The sequence below is a fragment of the Phyllostomus discolor genome, chromosome 3, assembly GCF_004126475.2.
Source record: "Phyllostomus discolor isolate MPI-MPIP mPhyDis1 chromosome 3, mPhyDis1.pri.v3, whole genome shotgun sequence".
NCBI classification, from domain to species: Eukaryota; Metazoa; Chordata; class Mammalia; order Chiroptera; family Phyllostomidae; genus Phyllostomus; species Phyllostomus discolor.
This window is the reverse complement of record NC_040905.2, coordinates 76,644,477-76,659,365: the sequence shown is the minus strand read 5'-3', so window position 1 is coordinate 76,659,365 and position 14,889 is coordinate 76,644,477. Positions and strand designations below refer to the sequence as shown.

The 14,889-nt window shown below is 36.2% G+C and overlaps 1 long non-coding RNA gene across 1 annotated transcript in view; it reads right to left on the bottom strand.

Moving 5' to 3' along the window:
* Nucleotides 1-1,123: 1,123 nt before the first annotated feature.
* LOC118499513 overlaps nucleotides 1,124-14,889 on the bottom strand; it is a 112,968-nt gene continuing 99,202 nt past the window's right edge. Inside the window, exon 3 of the long non-coding RNA XR_004902011.1 lies at nucleotides 1,124-1,216. This is a non-coding gene — a long non-coding RNA (uncharacterized LOC118499513). The remainder of the gene's footprint in view (nucleotides 1,217-14,889) is intronic.

Sequence of the window (14,889 nt, the reverse complement as noted above, 5' to 3'; positions counted from 1 at the left end):
AATGTGCACTATTTTTGCCCAAATTTTTATGGGAAAAATAGGAAGTGTATTATACATGGGTAGTGCCTGAAATACCTTGTATCTGTTCTTGTGTTTTATAATTATTTGTTATATAAAATTCTTTGTACCATAATTTGTTCAAAAATAAATGCTAAAATTTCTGCATAATACAAAAACAAGTATCTAAATACAAATAAATAAATGATCGAATTAAAAACTAAAATGAAAATTTTTTTCCTTTGGGCCAAAAATGGGTGCACATTACATATGGCAAAATATGCTGATTTATTCAAAGACCTAAAAAACTCCACAGCAAACTGCCTCCCTTACAATTATTCTTTGAAGCTTGCTAGAAGTTTTTAAAATGTAGATATTGAAATATATCTTTAATCAGCTTCATTTTTTTTAAGATTTTATTTATTTATTTATTTTTAGAGAGGGAAGGGAGGGAGAAAGAGAGAGAGAGAGAGAGAGAGAGAGAGAGAGAGAGAGAGAGAGGGAGAGAAACATCAATGTGTGGTTGCTGGAGGTCATGGCCTGCAACTCAGGCATGTACCCTCACTGGGAATCGAACCTGCGACACTTTAATTCACAGCCCACACTCAATCCACTGAGCTACACCAGCCAGGGCTAATCAGCTTCATTTTTATCACTGTCTTCTAGCAAGAAGAAGCCAATGATATGATTCTATGCACTGACATATAATCCCACCAAAATGCCATCTCTTATCAGAAATTATTCCTAAAATCTAATTAAGAACATATTTATTAGCTTGAGAAATTGTTTTGAGAGATAAAAAAACTTGAGCATCTTTTACATGGCAGACATTTTTCTAAGTACAAGGTGAGAATTCCCAGGGATTACAAAGACAAATAAAAAGTTACTTTCTGTTTTTTCTTACATTATTGGAATTCCAACTGTTTATATTTTGTTAATAATGTATGATGGTCAGCTAGTGAAAGAGTTAAGAGCTGAAAAGAGTGAGTTTCTAGATTGTAAATACCTGACACCCTAAGTAGAGAGTCCCATCAAAGTGAATTCAGCTGACCTAACTTTAACAACTTTTTAAATAAAATCACCATGTTTTATATTTGAATTAAATGCACATATTTTACTATTTTTTTACTTACCACTATTGTTTACATCCCACTTCATTCCTTTGATTCACTTTTCCTCTTGCTGGAGTCCATCCTTTTATAGTTCCCTCAGAAGGAATCTGTAAGAAGTAAATTCTGTTAGATTTTGTCCAAAACTTTATTTATACTGACTCTTGAAAATATTGTTTTGTATAGACCCCCAGGTTATGACTCCTTTTCCCTCTGCATTCATGATTTTATTCTATTGCCTTCTAGTATTAACATTAGGGAGAAATACTCAGTGCAATCATTAATACTTCGTAAAAAATCTGTAAAACACATACTAATTAGATTCTCTCATTCTGTAATTCTTGCCCTGCACGAAGGAATATAGGTAGCTAAGGAAACACATGGGGGACTACACACTAGGCCAATGGGCACTTGCTCAAGTCAAAAAATTAAAGGACAGCATCTGTCAGAGGGCACTGATATATACATATGGCACAAAAGTGTCATGTAGGGTGGTGGTGTCACTATACTGTATACAGGATTTTTATTTCTTGTATTCACCCCTTCAATCATTACCTGTCTGAGGGTCTATGTCTTTCTTTAATTCCAAAGATATGTGCTCATTTCTTCAAATCTAGCCTCTTTTTCATCGTCATATGTATATATACACATATATAAAATATATGTAATATATATGTCATATATTTAAGACACATATAAGGCATATGTTGAAATTTCTCAATCTATTTCCTGATCCAGGTCTAACTTCACTTTTTTAAACTCTTAGTGTTTTGTTCTAGGTCTTCTAATTTATTAATTGTCTCTTTAGTATGTCCATCTATTAATTAAAAAATAACCATTGTTTTCAATTTCAGAATTTCTGATTGATTCTTCTTTGTTTTCCCTGTTCTGGAAAACATCTGTCTATGTGTGTTTCATGATTCCTTTTTCTTGTTTTATGAATGATACTTTTCTTTTGCTTACTGTCACAGTGATGTAGCCTCTAGGTACTTTAAATAAATGTTTTAAAATATTTTTTCAAGTACTTTTATGTCAGGGATGTTGAGGGAGGTGGCCAATGAATCAATTAATGATGCTATTTTATTTTATTTATTTTTATTTTCATTGTTTTTCAAGTACAGTTTTCTGTCTTTTACTCCCATCCCAGCCCACCCCCCATCCCCCCCACCTCCCTCCCATAACAATGCTATTTTAATTATAAGTTTTAAATATACATTTCCAATGTATTATATCCAGAACCTGGAGGTACTCAAAATTATTTCATAGGTTTGATTTGTAAGGTTAACAGTATTCCAAAGTAAATGAACTATTTTGCATTCCAACCGGCAATGAACGAGAGTTCCTTGTGTCACATCCTCTCCAGGTGTTGGTACCATCAGTGTTCTGGATTTGGGCTATTTTAACAGGTTTGTAGTGGTATCTTACTGTTGTTTTAATTTACATTTCTCTGGTGATGTACAATATGAAGCATCTTGTCACATGCTTGTCATTTGTAAAATCTTTGGAGAGGTGTCTATTATGGTTTTGGGCTCATTTTTTAATCATGTTAGTTGTTTGCTTATTGCTGTGTTTTAAGAGTCCTTTGTAAATTTTGGATAATAGCCATTTATCATATATGTCTTTTACATATATTTTTTCCCAGTCTATGGCTAATCTTTTCATTCTCTTAACACTGTAGGGAAGAAATTTTCCAAAGCAGAAATTTTAATTTCATTAAATTCCAGCTTATCGATTCTTTCTTTATAGATTGTGCCTTTGGTGTTATATCTAAAAGTCATAGCCAAATTCAAGGTCATCTAGATTTTCTCCTATGTTATCTTCTAGGAATTGTGTACTTTTGCATTTTTTATTTAGGTCTGTTATCTATTTTGAATTAACTTTTGTTAAAGGTGTAAGGGATGTGCTTAGATTCAATTTTTTTTGCATAAGGATGTCCAGTTGTTCTGGTACCATTTGTTAAAAAGGCTCACTCTTATTAATTATATTACCTTTGATGTTTTGTCAAAAATCAGAAGACTATATGCAGGTCTATTTCTGGGCTCTTGATTCTGTTCTACTGATCTATTTGTCTATTCTTTCACCAATATCATACTGTCTTGATTACTACAGCTTTACAGTAAGTCTTGAAGCAGGGTAGGTTAGTCCACTGTTCTTTATTATTGTGCTGGCTATTCTGGATCTTTTGTCATCTGATATAAACTTTATAATAGTTTTTCAATATCCACAAAATAACTAGCTTGGATTTTGATTGGGATTCCATTGAGTCTGTAGATGGGAAAAGCTGACCTCTTGACAATATTGAGCCTTTTTTCCCATGTAATACATGGACTATATTAACACGTATGCTTTGATTTCTTACATTAGAGTTCTGTAGTTTTCTTATAGTAGTTGTACATATTTTGTTATATTTGTATCAAGGTATTTTGATGGGTGCTAATATACATGGTATTTTATTTTTAATTTCAAATTCCACTTGTTCACTGTTGGTATACAGGAGAGCAGTTTACTTTTATATATTAACCTTGTATCCTGAAACTTTGTTGTAATTCCTTATTAGTTTCAGGAGCTTTTTTGTCAACTCTTTTGAATTTTCTACATAGATAATTGTGTCATCTGTGAACAGGGTTTTATTTCCTTTTCTTATTACATTAGTTAGGACTTATAGTATGATGTTGAAAACAATAGTGACAGGAGACAATGATTCCTTGTTCTTGATCTCAGTGGGGAAGCTTTCAGTTTCTCACCATTAAGTATGAAGTTGATTTGCTATAGATTTTTGTAGATATTGTTTGTCAGACTGATGGAATTTCTATTTCTAGTTTACTGAGAGCTTTAGTATGAATCGGTGTTGGATTTTATCAACTTCTTTTTCTGTATCTGTGGATACCATCTCAATCACTTCATTTTTAAAAAATCTGGAATGAAGCTCAGGAATTAGGAATTAGGAATTCTTTTACACAGAACCTTGGATGATTCAGATTCACATGGTCCTAAGACCACACTTGGAGATGCTCTGTCCTAGGAAGTCCATACATACTGGTTTTAGGGACACTGAGATCCACCAACCCAAGTTTTTCCAAAGTGTTCTAAACTGAATCAAATAGACTGAACATCCATAATTGTCATTTATGACAGAGCCCTGTGTTGTCAATTACCTTCTTTGACAGCCCAACCCAACTACCAAATAAAGTTTATTTTCCTTTCTTAGACCTGATTTTCATTTTTTCACATGTCATTTAACATTCAAACTATTTCCCTTTTTTTGGTATAGTAAAGTCATACTAAAGAGATTAGTGGGAAGTTATTGATTAAAAAAAATGAGTCACATTTGAAAACCATAGCCAGAGACTAGAATCCAGCTGAAGTAACTTCATTAGATCAAACTTAATGTTCTTTTTAATATAATAACTGAGTTCTCTGTTAGAATTTAAAAGAACCAATAATGAATTATTATGACACCTTACGCTAATGTTATATGTCAATTACACCTCAATTTTTACAAAAAAAGAGAATGAAGTGCTACATTAGTCCCTAATAGCTTCAATAGCAGACTTTTTAATAAAAATGCTTCCTTAGAAGATAGAGCCCTAAAACTTGTTTATATCATAGTCTTATCCTAGGTAATTAAAATTGCTGGAAAATGATAAAAAAAAATTGGCCTAAACAGAACACTTACAAGGCAAATTTACATCCACTTTTTAACATAAAGGCACAAAAATAACTCCTAAAATGTGAAAGCTACAGGTCACTTTCAGGTGACAATCTATTGTTATCTATTTATTAATAGATAACAATCTATTAATTTCATCTTGTCTCTTACAAGAGGCTTGGAATCCAAGAACTGATCAGTGCAGAAATACCTGGTAGAAATTCTGATGTGAAGAGAGAGCAGCTCAAGGAGAGAATGCAAAGAAAGATCTGATTTGTAATAATTTGTGTCTTAGGTTCTAATCTGATCATTGATTTAACTGTAGTGACTATACTTGACTATTTTTCAAAGCCTGGAGACAAGATGATTCCTTCTGCTTTAGAGTTTTAGTACATAATCATGACAGAAAGGGTTTAGTGTACTGAGCATAAGGAATATCTTTCTCAATGAAGGAAAGTAACTCTTTTCTTGACTAGTTCATAGATTGGCTTGGCTGGAGCTGAGGAACTTTTGGTTAAGATGTGATAAAAAAAAAAAAGATGTGATAACAAGATGAGAGGGAAACTCAGTCTGCAGCTGTTACTGTTTTACTTTACTTGGGTGTTAAGTAGGTGAAAACCAGGATGAAAGGAGTATTTTAGGAGCGCTGTCTGGCCATGTGGAAGATGCACTGGAATCAAGAAAAGGAGGTAGAAAGACCATAAAGGAGCCACTATCCCAGTGCTGGTGACCTATGAAGGTCTGGAAGGCCTAAGGAGCATGATGATGGGAAAGAAGGAAGGATCTATTTGAGAGAAGTAGTAAAATGACCTTAGAAACTAACCCTGAAAGAAAAGGGATAGTCTTAATTTAAGATCTCTTCATATATGAGAGTTCATGTATTTGGAGCTGATCGCTGAAGTCACAGAAACGGCAATCTTGATTAAGCAAGTTAGCAAATATATTAAGAATGGTCTGGTTTCAGTTTGGATATGTGTACTCTTTCAGAGCTGTCTACTTTGTAAAAGAAAAAACAAAATAAACAGAAAATACAATTAAAGAAGGAAACAAATTCATCTAACTAGCATTTATGAGAACTATGGCAATTTTTATAAACTTTGGTCTTAAAATCTTCCCTTGAATGGAACTGTCAAAAAACAGTTATAGTGGGAAACTACTATTTAGTACCAGTTAAGGAACAATTCTACTTTTGAAAAAATAACTGGATATGGCCAAGATGGAGGCATAGGTGGTTCCACTGTACCTCCTCGCACAACCAAAACTAAGGACAACAAGAATTTACAAACAAAAAACAACCAGAACAGAGGGAAATGAGTCAAATGGAAGTCTGACAAACATACATCCAGATCGGTAAGGAGGGGCGGAGTCAGAGGCCTAGGGAGAGGGGTCCAGGGGTACCAGCAGGAAAAAGTGGTGGCAGGCAGACGTGGGCGCGCAGGACGCAGACGGCAGTTGGCAGACCCTAGAAGCGCAGGGGCAGCTGATGGACCAGTGGCAGAGCCTGGGCGTGGGAGGCAACGAGCAGACCCAGTGATGCACTCAAGGCAGCTGGCTGTCCACAGCCTCACATTTACATGCAGACAAACTAAGCGAAAATGGGCAGCGACACAGACCATGCAACGCGGGGACCCAGCACCGGGAAACAAAGCCTAAAGGCACCAAGTGAGAACACCTGGGGGGGGTTGAGGCCTGGAGATTCTCTCAGCCTCACAGGAGGCTCTTTGGAGAAACCCACACAGTCCAAGAAAGTACACAAACCCACTGGCCCGAGAGCCAGCACCAGAAGGGCCCAATTTGCTTGTGGGAAGCGGCAAAGGGGACTGAAGTCCTAGAGAAAGCAGAGTGGGTGCCATTGTTCCCTCTCAGACCCCACCCCTACATACAACGTCACAACCCAGCGACTGAGGTGCCCCACAGTGGTGAACACCTAAGGCTCCACCCCTCATACGTAACAGTTGCAACCAGACCAAAGGAAAAAAGTAAAATTAAATTAAAAAGATGGCTCAAACAGAGTTAAAAGCCCCAGAGCCAGTTTTTTTAAACGATCGAGAAATAGCCAACCTATCAGATGCACAGTTCAAAGCACTGGTGATCAGGATGCTCACAGAATTGGTGGACTTTGGTCATAAATTAGAGGAACAAATGCAGACTATAAACAATAAGAGAAATGAAGGAAAATGCACAGGGAACCAATAGTGATGGAAAGAAAACTGGGTTTCAAATCAATGGAAGGGACCAGAAGGAGGAAAGGAACAACCAAACAGAAAAGAATGAAGAAACAAGAATTCAAAAAAATGAGGAGAGGCTTAGGGACCTCCAGGACATCTTTAAACGTTCCAACATCCGAATTATAGGGGTACCAGAAGGGGAAGAGGAAAAACAACAAGTGGAAAGGTTATTTGAACAAATAATAAAGGAGAACTTCCCCAATATGGCAAGGGAAATAGACTTTCAGGAAGTCCAGGAAGCTCAGAGAGTCCCAAAGAGGTTGGATCCAAAGAGGAACAGGCCAAGGCACATCATAATTACATTACCCAAGATAAAAATGAAGGAGAGAACTCTAGAAGCAGCAAGAGATAAGGGGACAGTTACCTACAAAGGAGTTCCTATCAGAATGTCAGCTGATTTCTCAAAAGAAATCTTGCAGTCAAGAAGGGGCTGGAAAGAAGTATTCCAAGTCATGAAAGGCAAGGACCTACATTCAAGATTGCTCTATCCAGCAAAGCTTTCATTTAGAATGGAAGGGCAGATAAAGTACTTTTCAGATTACGCCAAGTTAAAGGAGTTCATCATCACCAAGCCCTTATTATATGAAATGTTAAAGGGACTTATCTAAGAAAAAGAAGATAAAAAATATGAACAGTAAAAAAAGACATCAAACTCACAGTTAGTAACAACCATACCTAAAACAAAAGCAAACTAAGCAAACAAATAGAACAGGAGCGGAACCACAGAAATGGAGATCACATGGAGGGTTAGCAACAGGGAAGTGGGAGAAGGAGAGGAGGGGAAGATATAGAGAATAAGTAGCATGGACAATAGGTAGAAAATAAACAGGGAGAGGGCAGGAATAATGTGGGAAATGTAGAAGCTAAAGAGCTTATGACACATGGACATGAACTAAAGGTGGGGAATGTGGGTGGGAGGGGGTGGGCAGGGTGGAGAAGAGTGAAGGGGGAAAATGGGACAACTGTAATAGCATAATGAATAAATTAAAAAAATAACTGGATAAATCTGTTCTTCTCACAACCTCCTTTTTCTAATTATAGTAGAAAACAGATGACTTTGAGAAGGAATGACTTAGGTAATTTTTAAAAGCCTGTAATTATTATAACTTATTGTTTATGATATATTACTGAATGAAGTTAAGATATGGACATTTTAAATTATGTGTAAAATATTGATAAGATGTATTGTTTGTAAAAGAGAATCTCTCCTTGAGTTACATATACTTCTTCACTTAATTCAGATTTAAATAAGTACCCATTGGTCCATTTTGGGGTGTTTCCTTCCAAGAAGTATTCTGAAAAGTCTTTATTCTAGTGCTACATTCTGCTTAATATTCCATATACATTGGGGATGATTTCATTATTTTGCTCTCCGCTACCACCTACAGTGACTAAGGCTCATTTCTTTTCATTCACACTTCTATTCTTTTTTTTATAGGTTATTTAATACTGCATAATAAGACAATTAGGCCACAACTCAGTGCTCTCTGAGCTGCATGGGAATGATCCAAAAAATACAAAATGAAGTTAATGTAACAGAAAAATAGCTGTGCAGCATACAAAGAAATCAGATTACTGATAAATACTTTAGTACCATTAGGGTCCACTGTAAAGTCATTCAGCAAACTTAATATCCTCATTGTCTTCCTTACTGAGTGATTTTTAACCAGACTATTCTGAAATACATTTTAAAATATGGTTTTAAAAGTTAGAACTTCAAGTTTAAATATAAGTCCTATTAGCAATTTGTGTTGCACAACAACTAAAGGTTAATCATTTTTACCTACACACAAGGATGAGTTCTGTCAAAGCATAGGAGTAAACTATTGACCTAGAGGGAAAAAAAAGAAAGAAAGAGAATCCTCTCAAGCCTTCACCTCCATTTAAGCTTGCTTCTTCCTCCTAGTCCATAGCTGACTGAATAGATGCTATCTCCTCATTATTAGACTATTCAACACATTGTTTTCAAAGTGAGTCTTTTATGCAAAAATGGCTTGAAGTGATCTCTTCTCCTACTGGGTTTTGAAAATTATATTAATAAGGACAAAGCATGTTATGTTGTAGTAACAAATTAACCCTGAAGTCTCAGAGGACTAACACAACAAAATATATCTTTCTCATTCTACATGTCTAAAATTGGTTAGCCCAGAACTCTGCTCCACAAAGTTACTCAGGCTTTTGGAGGCTTCACTAGAATGTGATACTGCCATTAAAAAAAAAAAAAAAAGAGGAACTACAGGGTATGTTGTGGCAAGGGAAACAGAACATGAATGCTCACCCTCATTTTCACTGCTACTAACAAGGGAGTCTAGGAGACTTAGGCAAGGAAAAGGGGAAGGATGGCTGTGGGAGTGGGGAGTGGGATGGACAGAGGACAGCAAAGGGGGAAAATTAAGACAACTCTAATAGAATAACAATAAAATGAATTAATTTAAAAAGATCTGTCTTTACATCCTGAAGTTATCTTTCCTAGGAGGCAGTGCTGTAAGCTCAAAAGATCACATTTGGAGGCAAGAGACCTGATTGATTTTGGACAAGTCGCTTAGTTTTTCTGGGCTTTTACCTGAAAAATAAGGAATTTCAATGAGATTGTAGAAAGAGGAACAGTAGGATGTAAGAATTTTGTCCTGTCACACAAGGCCAATGGATTCAGATTGTGATTTTCACCATGTTATAGGAGTTAACTTACAATAATAAACAAATGAGCTCTAATGCTAAAACAGAATTAGACACTAAATCCAAAGGGCCCCCCAAAACTTAAAACTCTGCCCTCTCTGTCATCTGCTGCTCTTGAGCATCTTCTACCCAGCAAAATGTCCTTGAATAGTGGGACAAATATATAATGGCTTTCCTTTCCGGTTAAGTTGTAATTCCTCTGTTAAACAAGGATGCTTCCAGAGTTTGGACCCAATTAGAGTATTCACAAAATAAAATAGAAAAGGTGTATAATGCCTCTTTCTTATAATTTTTTAATACCAAATAAGACATCTAATAAAACCAGGACTCTTAACTTTTTCCAGTGGAAACTGAATATTATAAAATAGCAAGAACTAACTCATAATGACAAGATGGTTTTCTAGCAGTCAGAATAAAAAGGAAAGTGCTCTCCATTACACTATTTCTCTTCATAAGGTTTCCTCCCCCCATGGACATGCCTGCTGACATTATATGGATATGGAAAAGATATTTAAAAATGATTGGAATTGATAGGAGAGACCTGGAAAATTTTTTTAATTTGGGGATTTATAAAATATTTAGGAATACCTCTTTCTTTGATGCATAATAGTCTGATCTCATGATAGGAGCAAAGCCCTCTGCCCAATTAAATCAATTCTGTCATTCAAATAATTTCTGCCTTACTTTGAATTATACCAGGACCACAGGGCCTGTGACCACTAAAGGAAAATATAATTGATAAGTTATTACAATTACAATAAAAACTGTATCTGAACTGGGTGGCAGGGGGGTAATACTTTAGCTTCAGTCTTAAATCCAGGTAAGAATCAGAGGCCAATATCAGGTTTGGCCTGAAATTTAATGCCATGTAGCAAGGCATTAAACAAGCAAACCAAAGATGTGATGGTTTGCCTGAATAAGGTTCCAAATTTTGTCCCTATACCACTGCCTGAGGAAGCTCACAGATAGCAGCATATCAATGTTATACATGAACCAGAGCATATTCTGTGTTATTTTCTCTTTTTTCTTTTTTTCAGTGTTATTTTATCTATGATTTTTATTAGTCTCAAACTCAACACAAATATCAATGAAACTACCTGTGTTCATGAAATAGCTAAGAAATGGCAGCTATAGATCCAAAATATTGATTGAATATACCTTCTACAATTCTGTTTCATGTTATCAATACTGAAATGATCTCCTTATAAAAACAAACAATCAAAATAAACCAAAAGTGGGAGAAGAAAGAGAAGGAAGCAAAAAACTATTTTATTTCAGAATCTTAAAAAGGTAGAAGAGGAGGAGCAGGGCTTTGGGAATTAAGGAATAGAGCTGTGCAGGCTCTCTCCCAAGAAAAACAGCAATTTAACTGGTGCTACTTATAAAAAAAAAAAACAATTAATTATTCATTTCTATGGGTTTTTTTCTAAATGTTCTACAGTATATGGAGAAATATTCATTCAAGAAAACCTGTAGGAGACTGCTCTCCGTGGCGAGGGCCCAGCTCCCACTGGGAGATGCACAGGACCCACGCCCATGGATAGGTTCTCCCATGGGGAATCAGGCCTGCAATGTACCTAGGCCACTTTGAGTCTTGCTTTTTACTAAAACTCCCTCACCCTGAATTGAGACAGCAAATACTTACTGTAACTTCCTCAAATCCATACTAAAACTCTCCAGTATGGAGTGTAACCGGTTCAACTACTTTTCCCTTTTCATTTGCAAATGTCCTTCTTCTGTGATGTGATTAGTGGCCTTGGCTCCTTTGTTTTCTGTAAAAGGTAACCATCTAAAGCCAACCTGTGCTTAGAAATGAGGACCATTTTGTAAAGTGCCCAGAGATAGAAATCAAGGCCTGTCATGGAGGAGGCCAGGCTTTTTGCTCCCCTTGAGAGTGAAGCTGCTTGCCTTTTTCCTCCACAGGACTTGGTAGTCCATGTGAATGTCTCTCCCCCATCCACAATGTCTCGGACCCCACAAGCCGGGGTCCACGTCAAAAATCTACTAAATCTCAGTAAAAAGAGTGAGAGTCTGTGGCATTTGGGCTGCATCCCAGTCCACTGCACCCATTCCCCGGCTCCTTGGCAGCTCTACCCCAAGCCTGTACAGCCAAGAAGACAGAAACTCTCTTTATCTTCAGCTCCCAGTATAAAGCTACAATTTCACCCCAGGAGATGCAGGCTTCTGGAGTGTCTCATCTGCAAGCTCCATACTGAAGCAGCTCTATTCCAGGCAGGTGAGGCCAACAGAACTGGGTCTGTATTCCCCACTGAACTGCCACTTGTAGTGCAGAAGCTCTATTCCAGGTGCTATAGGCTGAACACAGCGGGGGCCCTGATGGCCTCTGCCCTGACTCACTCAGGGGATGGCAGTTCCATACTCAAAGGTACAAAGCAGGAAGAAGCAAAACTCACAGAACTGAAGAGAAAAAAAATAGGCAGTTTAACAATGAGAGTTGGAGATTTTAATCCCCCACTTGATTTAATGGGTAAAACAACCTGGCAGAAGATCAACAAGGAAATAGGACACTTGAACAGTTCTATAACCAATTAGAACTGCCAATCTTTCTAGAACACTCCACTAAAGAATACATATTCTTTCCAAACACACAACACAGAACATTCTCCATACTATAAAAATGCTGAGCCATAAAACAAACATCAATAAATTTAAAATAATGGGAACAATAGAATGTATGTTTCCAGACCACATAGGAATTAAATCAGAAATCAATAACTGAAGGAAGTTTGGAAATTGACAAATATCTGGAAATTAAATACACTAATCACCAACTGGTCAAAAAATAAATCACAAGGGACATGAGAAAATATTTTTAAAACATAACAAAGTTTATTGGATGCAGTTAAATTGGTGCTCAGAGTGATATTTCTATCTGTAAATGCATGTATTAAAAAAGAAGGAAGATCTCAATGAATAGCTTCATGTTTCATCTTAAGAAACTAGAAAAATAAGAGTAACTAAACACAAAGCAAGAAGGAAGAAACTAATAAAAATTAGAGCAGAAATAAATGAAATAGAGAAATACTCAATAGAGAACATTAATAAAACTGAAAATGGTTCTTTGAAAATATTGACAAAATTGACAAAACTTTTACTAGAATGATAAGCAAAAACCCAAAACAGGTACACATTATCAAAATCTGGAACAACATCAGTATATCACCAATGTGGTACCAATGGTACAATCCTGATCATTTATAGCATTAATCTGTCAGCTACCATTGTTTTTAGAAAGCTGTGGTGCTCTGGTCCTTTGTAGTAAAAGTAAGCTTTCATCTCTCACAACCTTAGAAACAAACTGAAAAATCTAAGTAAATTAGAATGTTGTAGATATAAGCACAGGAAATATAAAGTGGACAATATGATACAGTGGAAAAACACTGGGCTAAAAGCAATTAGACTATGTCTAAGAAATAACTCTATCATTATCAAGGTGAATATCCTTTATCAAGTTATTTTACTTTCATAGGACTTAATACTTACATTGGAAAAGAATTAACATTAAAAATCAATGCCCTAACTTCTACCTGCAGAATCTATACAGGGAAGAGCAAGCCAAACTCAAAATAAACAGAAGGAAGAAAATATCACAGATTGGAAAACATCAATAAAATGGAAAACTAGCAAACAACAAAAAAGTTTAAAAACCTAAAGGAGAGAGTTCTGGCTAAGATGGAGACATAGATATAAATGCTTTGCTTCTGTGCATAACCAAAGGATAACAACTAACTTAAAAACAAAAAACAACCAGAATCACCAGAAAATTGAACTGCATGGAAGCCTGACAACCAAGGCATTAAAGAAGAAACATTTGTCCAGAATGCACCACAACCCAGCAAACTGGGTTGTTCCACCCTGGTGGAAACTAAAGCTCCACTCCTTACACCATAACAGGCACACCCAAGGAAATATGGCCCAAATGAAAGAACAGATCAAAACTCCAGGAAGAGAACTAAGCAATAAGGAGATAGACAACCTATCAGATGCAGAGTTCAAAACACTGATAATCAGGGTGCTCACAGAAATTATTGAGTTTGGCCACAAAATGAGGAAGAAATAAAGGCTATCAAAGTGAAGTAAAGGAAAATACACAGGGAACCAACAGTGCAGGGAAGGAAACTGGGACTCAAATCAACAATTTGGAACAAAAGGAAGAAGTAAAAATCCAACTGGAACAGAATGAAGAAACAAGAATTCAAGAAACTGAAGAGAAGCTGAGCAACTTCTGGGACAACTTTAAACATTCCAACATTCATATCATAAGGGTACCAGAAGGAGAAGATGAGGAGCAAGAAGTTGAAAACTTATTTGAACAAATAATGACGGAAAACTTCCCCAATCTGCTGAAGGAATTAGATATTCAAATCCAGGAAGCTCAGAGAGTCCCAAAGAAGATGGATCCCAGAAGAAACACACCAAGACACATTGTAATTAAGTTACCTGAGATTAAAGATAAGGAGAGAATCCTTAAAGCATCAAGAAAAAAAGAGACAGTTACCTACAAAGAAGTTTCCATAAGACTATCAGCTGATTCCTCAAAAGAAACCTTGCAGGCAAGAAGGGGCTAGAAAGAAGTATTTGAAGTCATGAAAGGCAAGGACCTACATCCAAAATTATCCAGCAAAGCTCTCATTTAGAATGGAGGGGCAGATAAAGTGCTTCCCAGATCAGGTCAAGTTAAAGGAGTTCATCACCACCAAGCCCTTATTATATGAAATGTTAAAGGGACTTATCTAAGAAAAAGAAGATAAAAAATGCTAACAGTAAAATGACAACAAACTCACAACTATCAACAACTGAAACTAAAAAAAAAAAAAAAAAACAGAAACAAAAACTAAGCAAACAACTAGAACAGAAACAGAATCACAGAAATGGAGATCATATAGAGGGTTATGAGTAGGGAGGTAGAGGCGGGGAGAGTGAGGGAAAAGGTACAGGAAATAAGAAGCATTAATGGTAGGTACAAAACAGACAAGGGGTGGGGTGTTAAGAATAGTGTAGGAAATGTAGAAGCCAAAGAACTTATGTGTATGATCCATGGACATGAACTAAGGAGTGGGGGGAATGTGGGTGGGACGGGTAGTACAGGGAGGAGGGGGAATAAAGGAGGGGAATGGGACAATTGTAATAACATAATCAATAAAATACACTTTAAAAATAAAATAAGAATAAAATCACATAGCTAGTCTGATCAAGAGAAAAAAAGAAA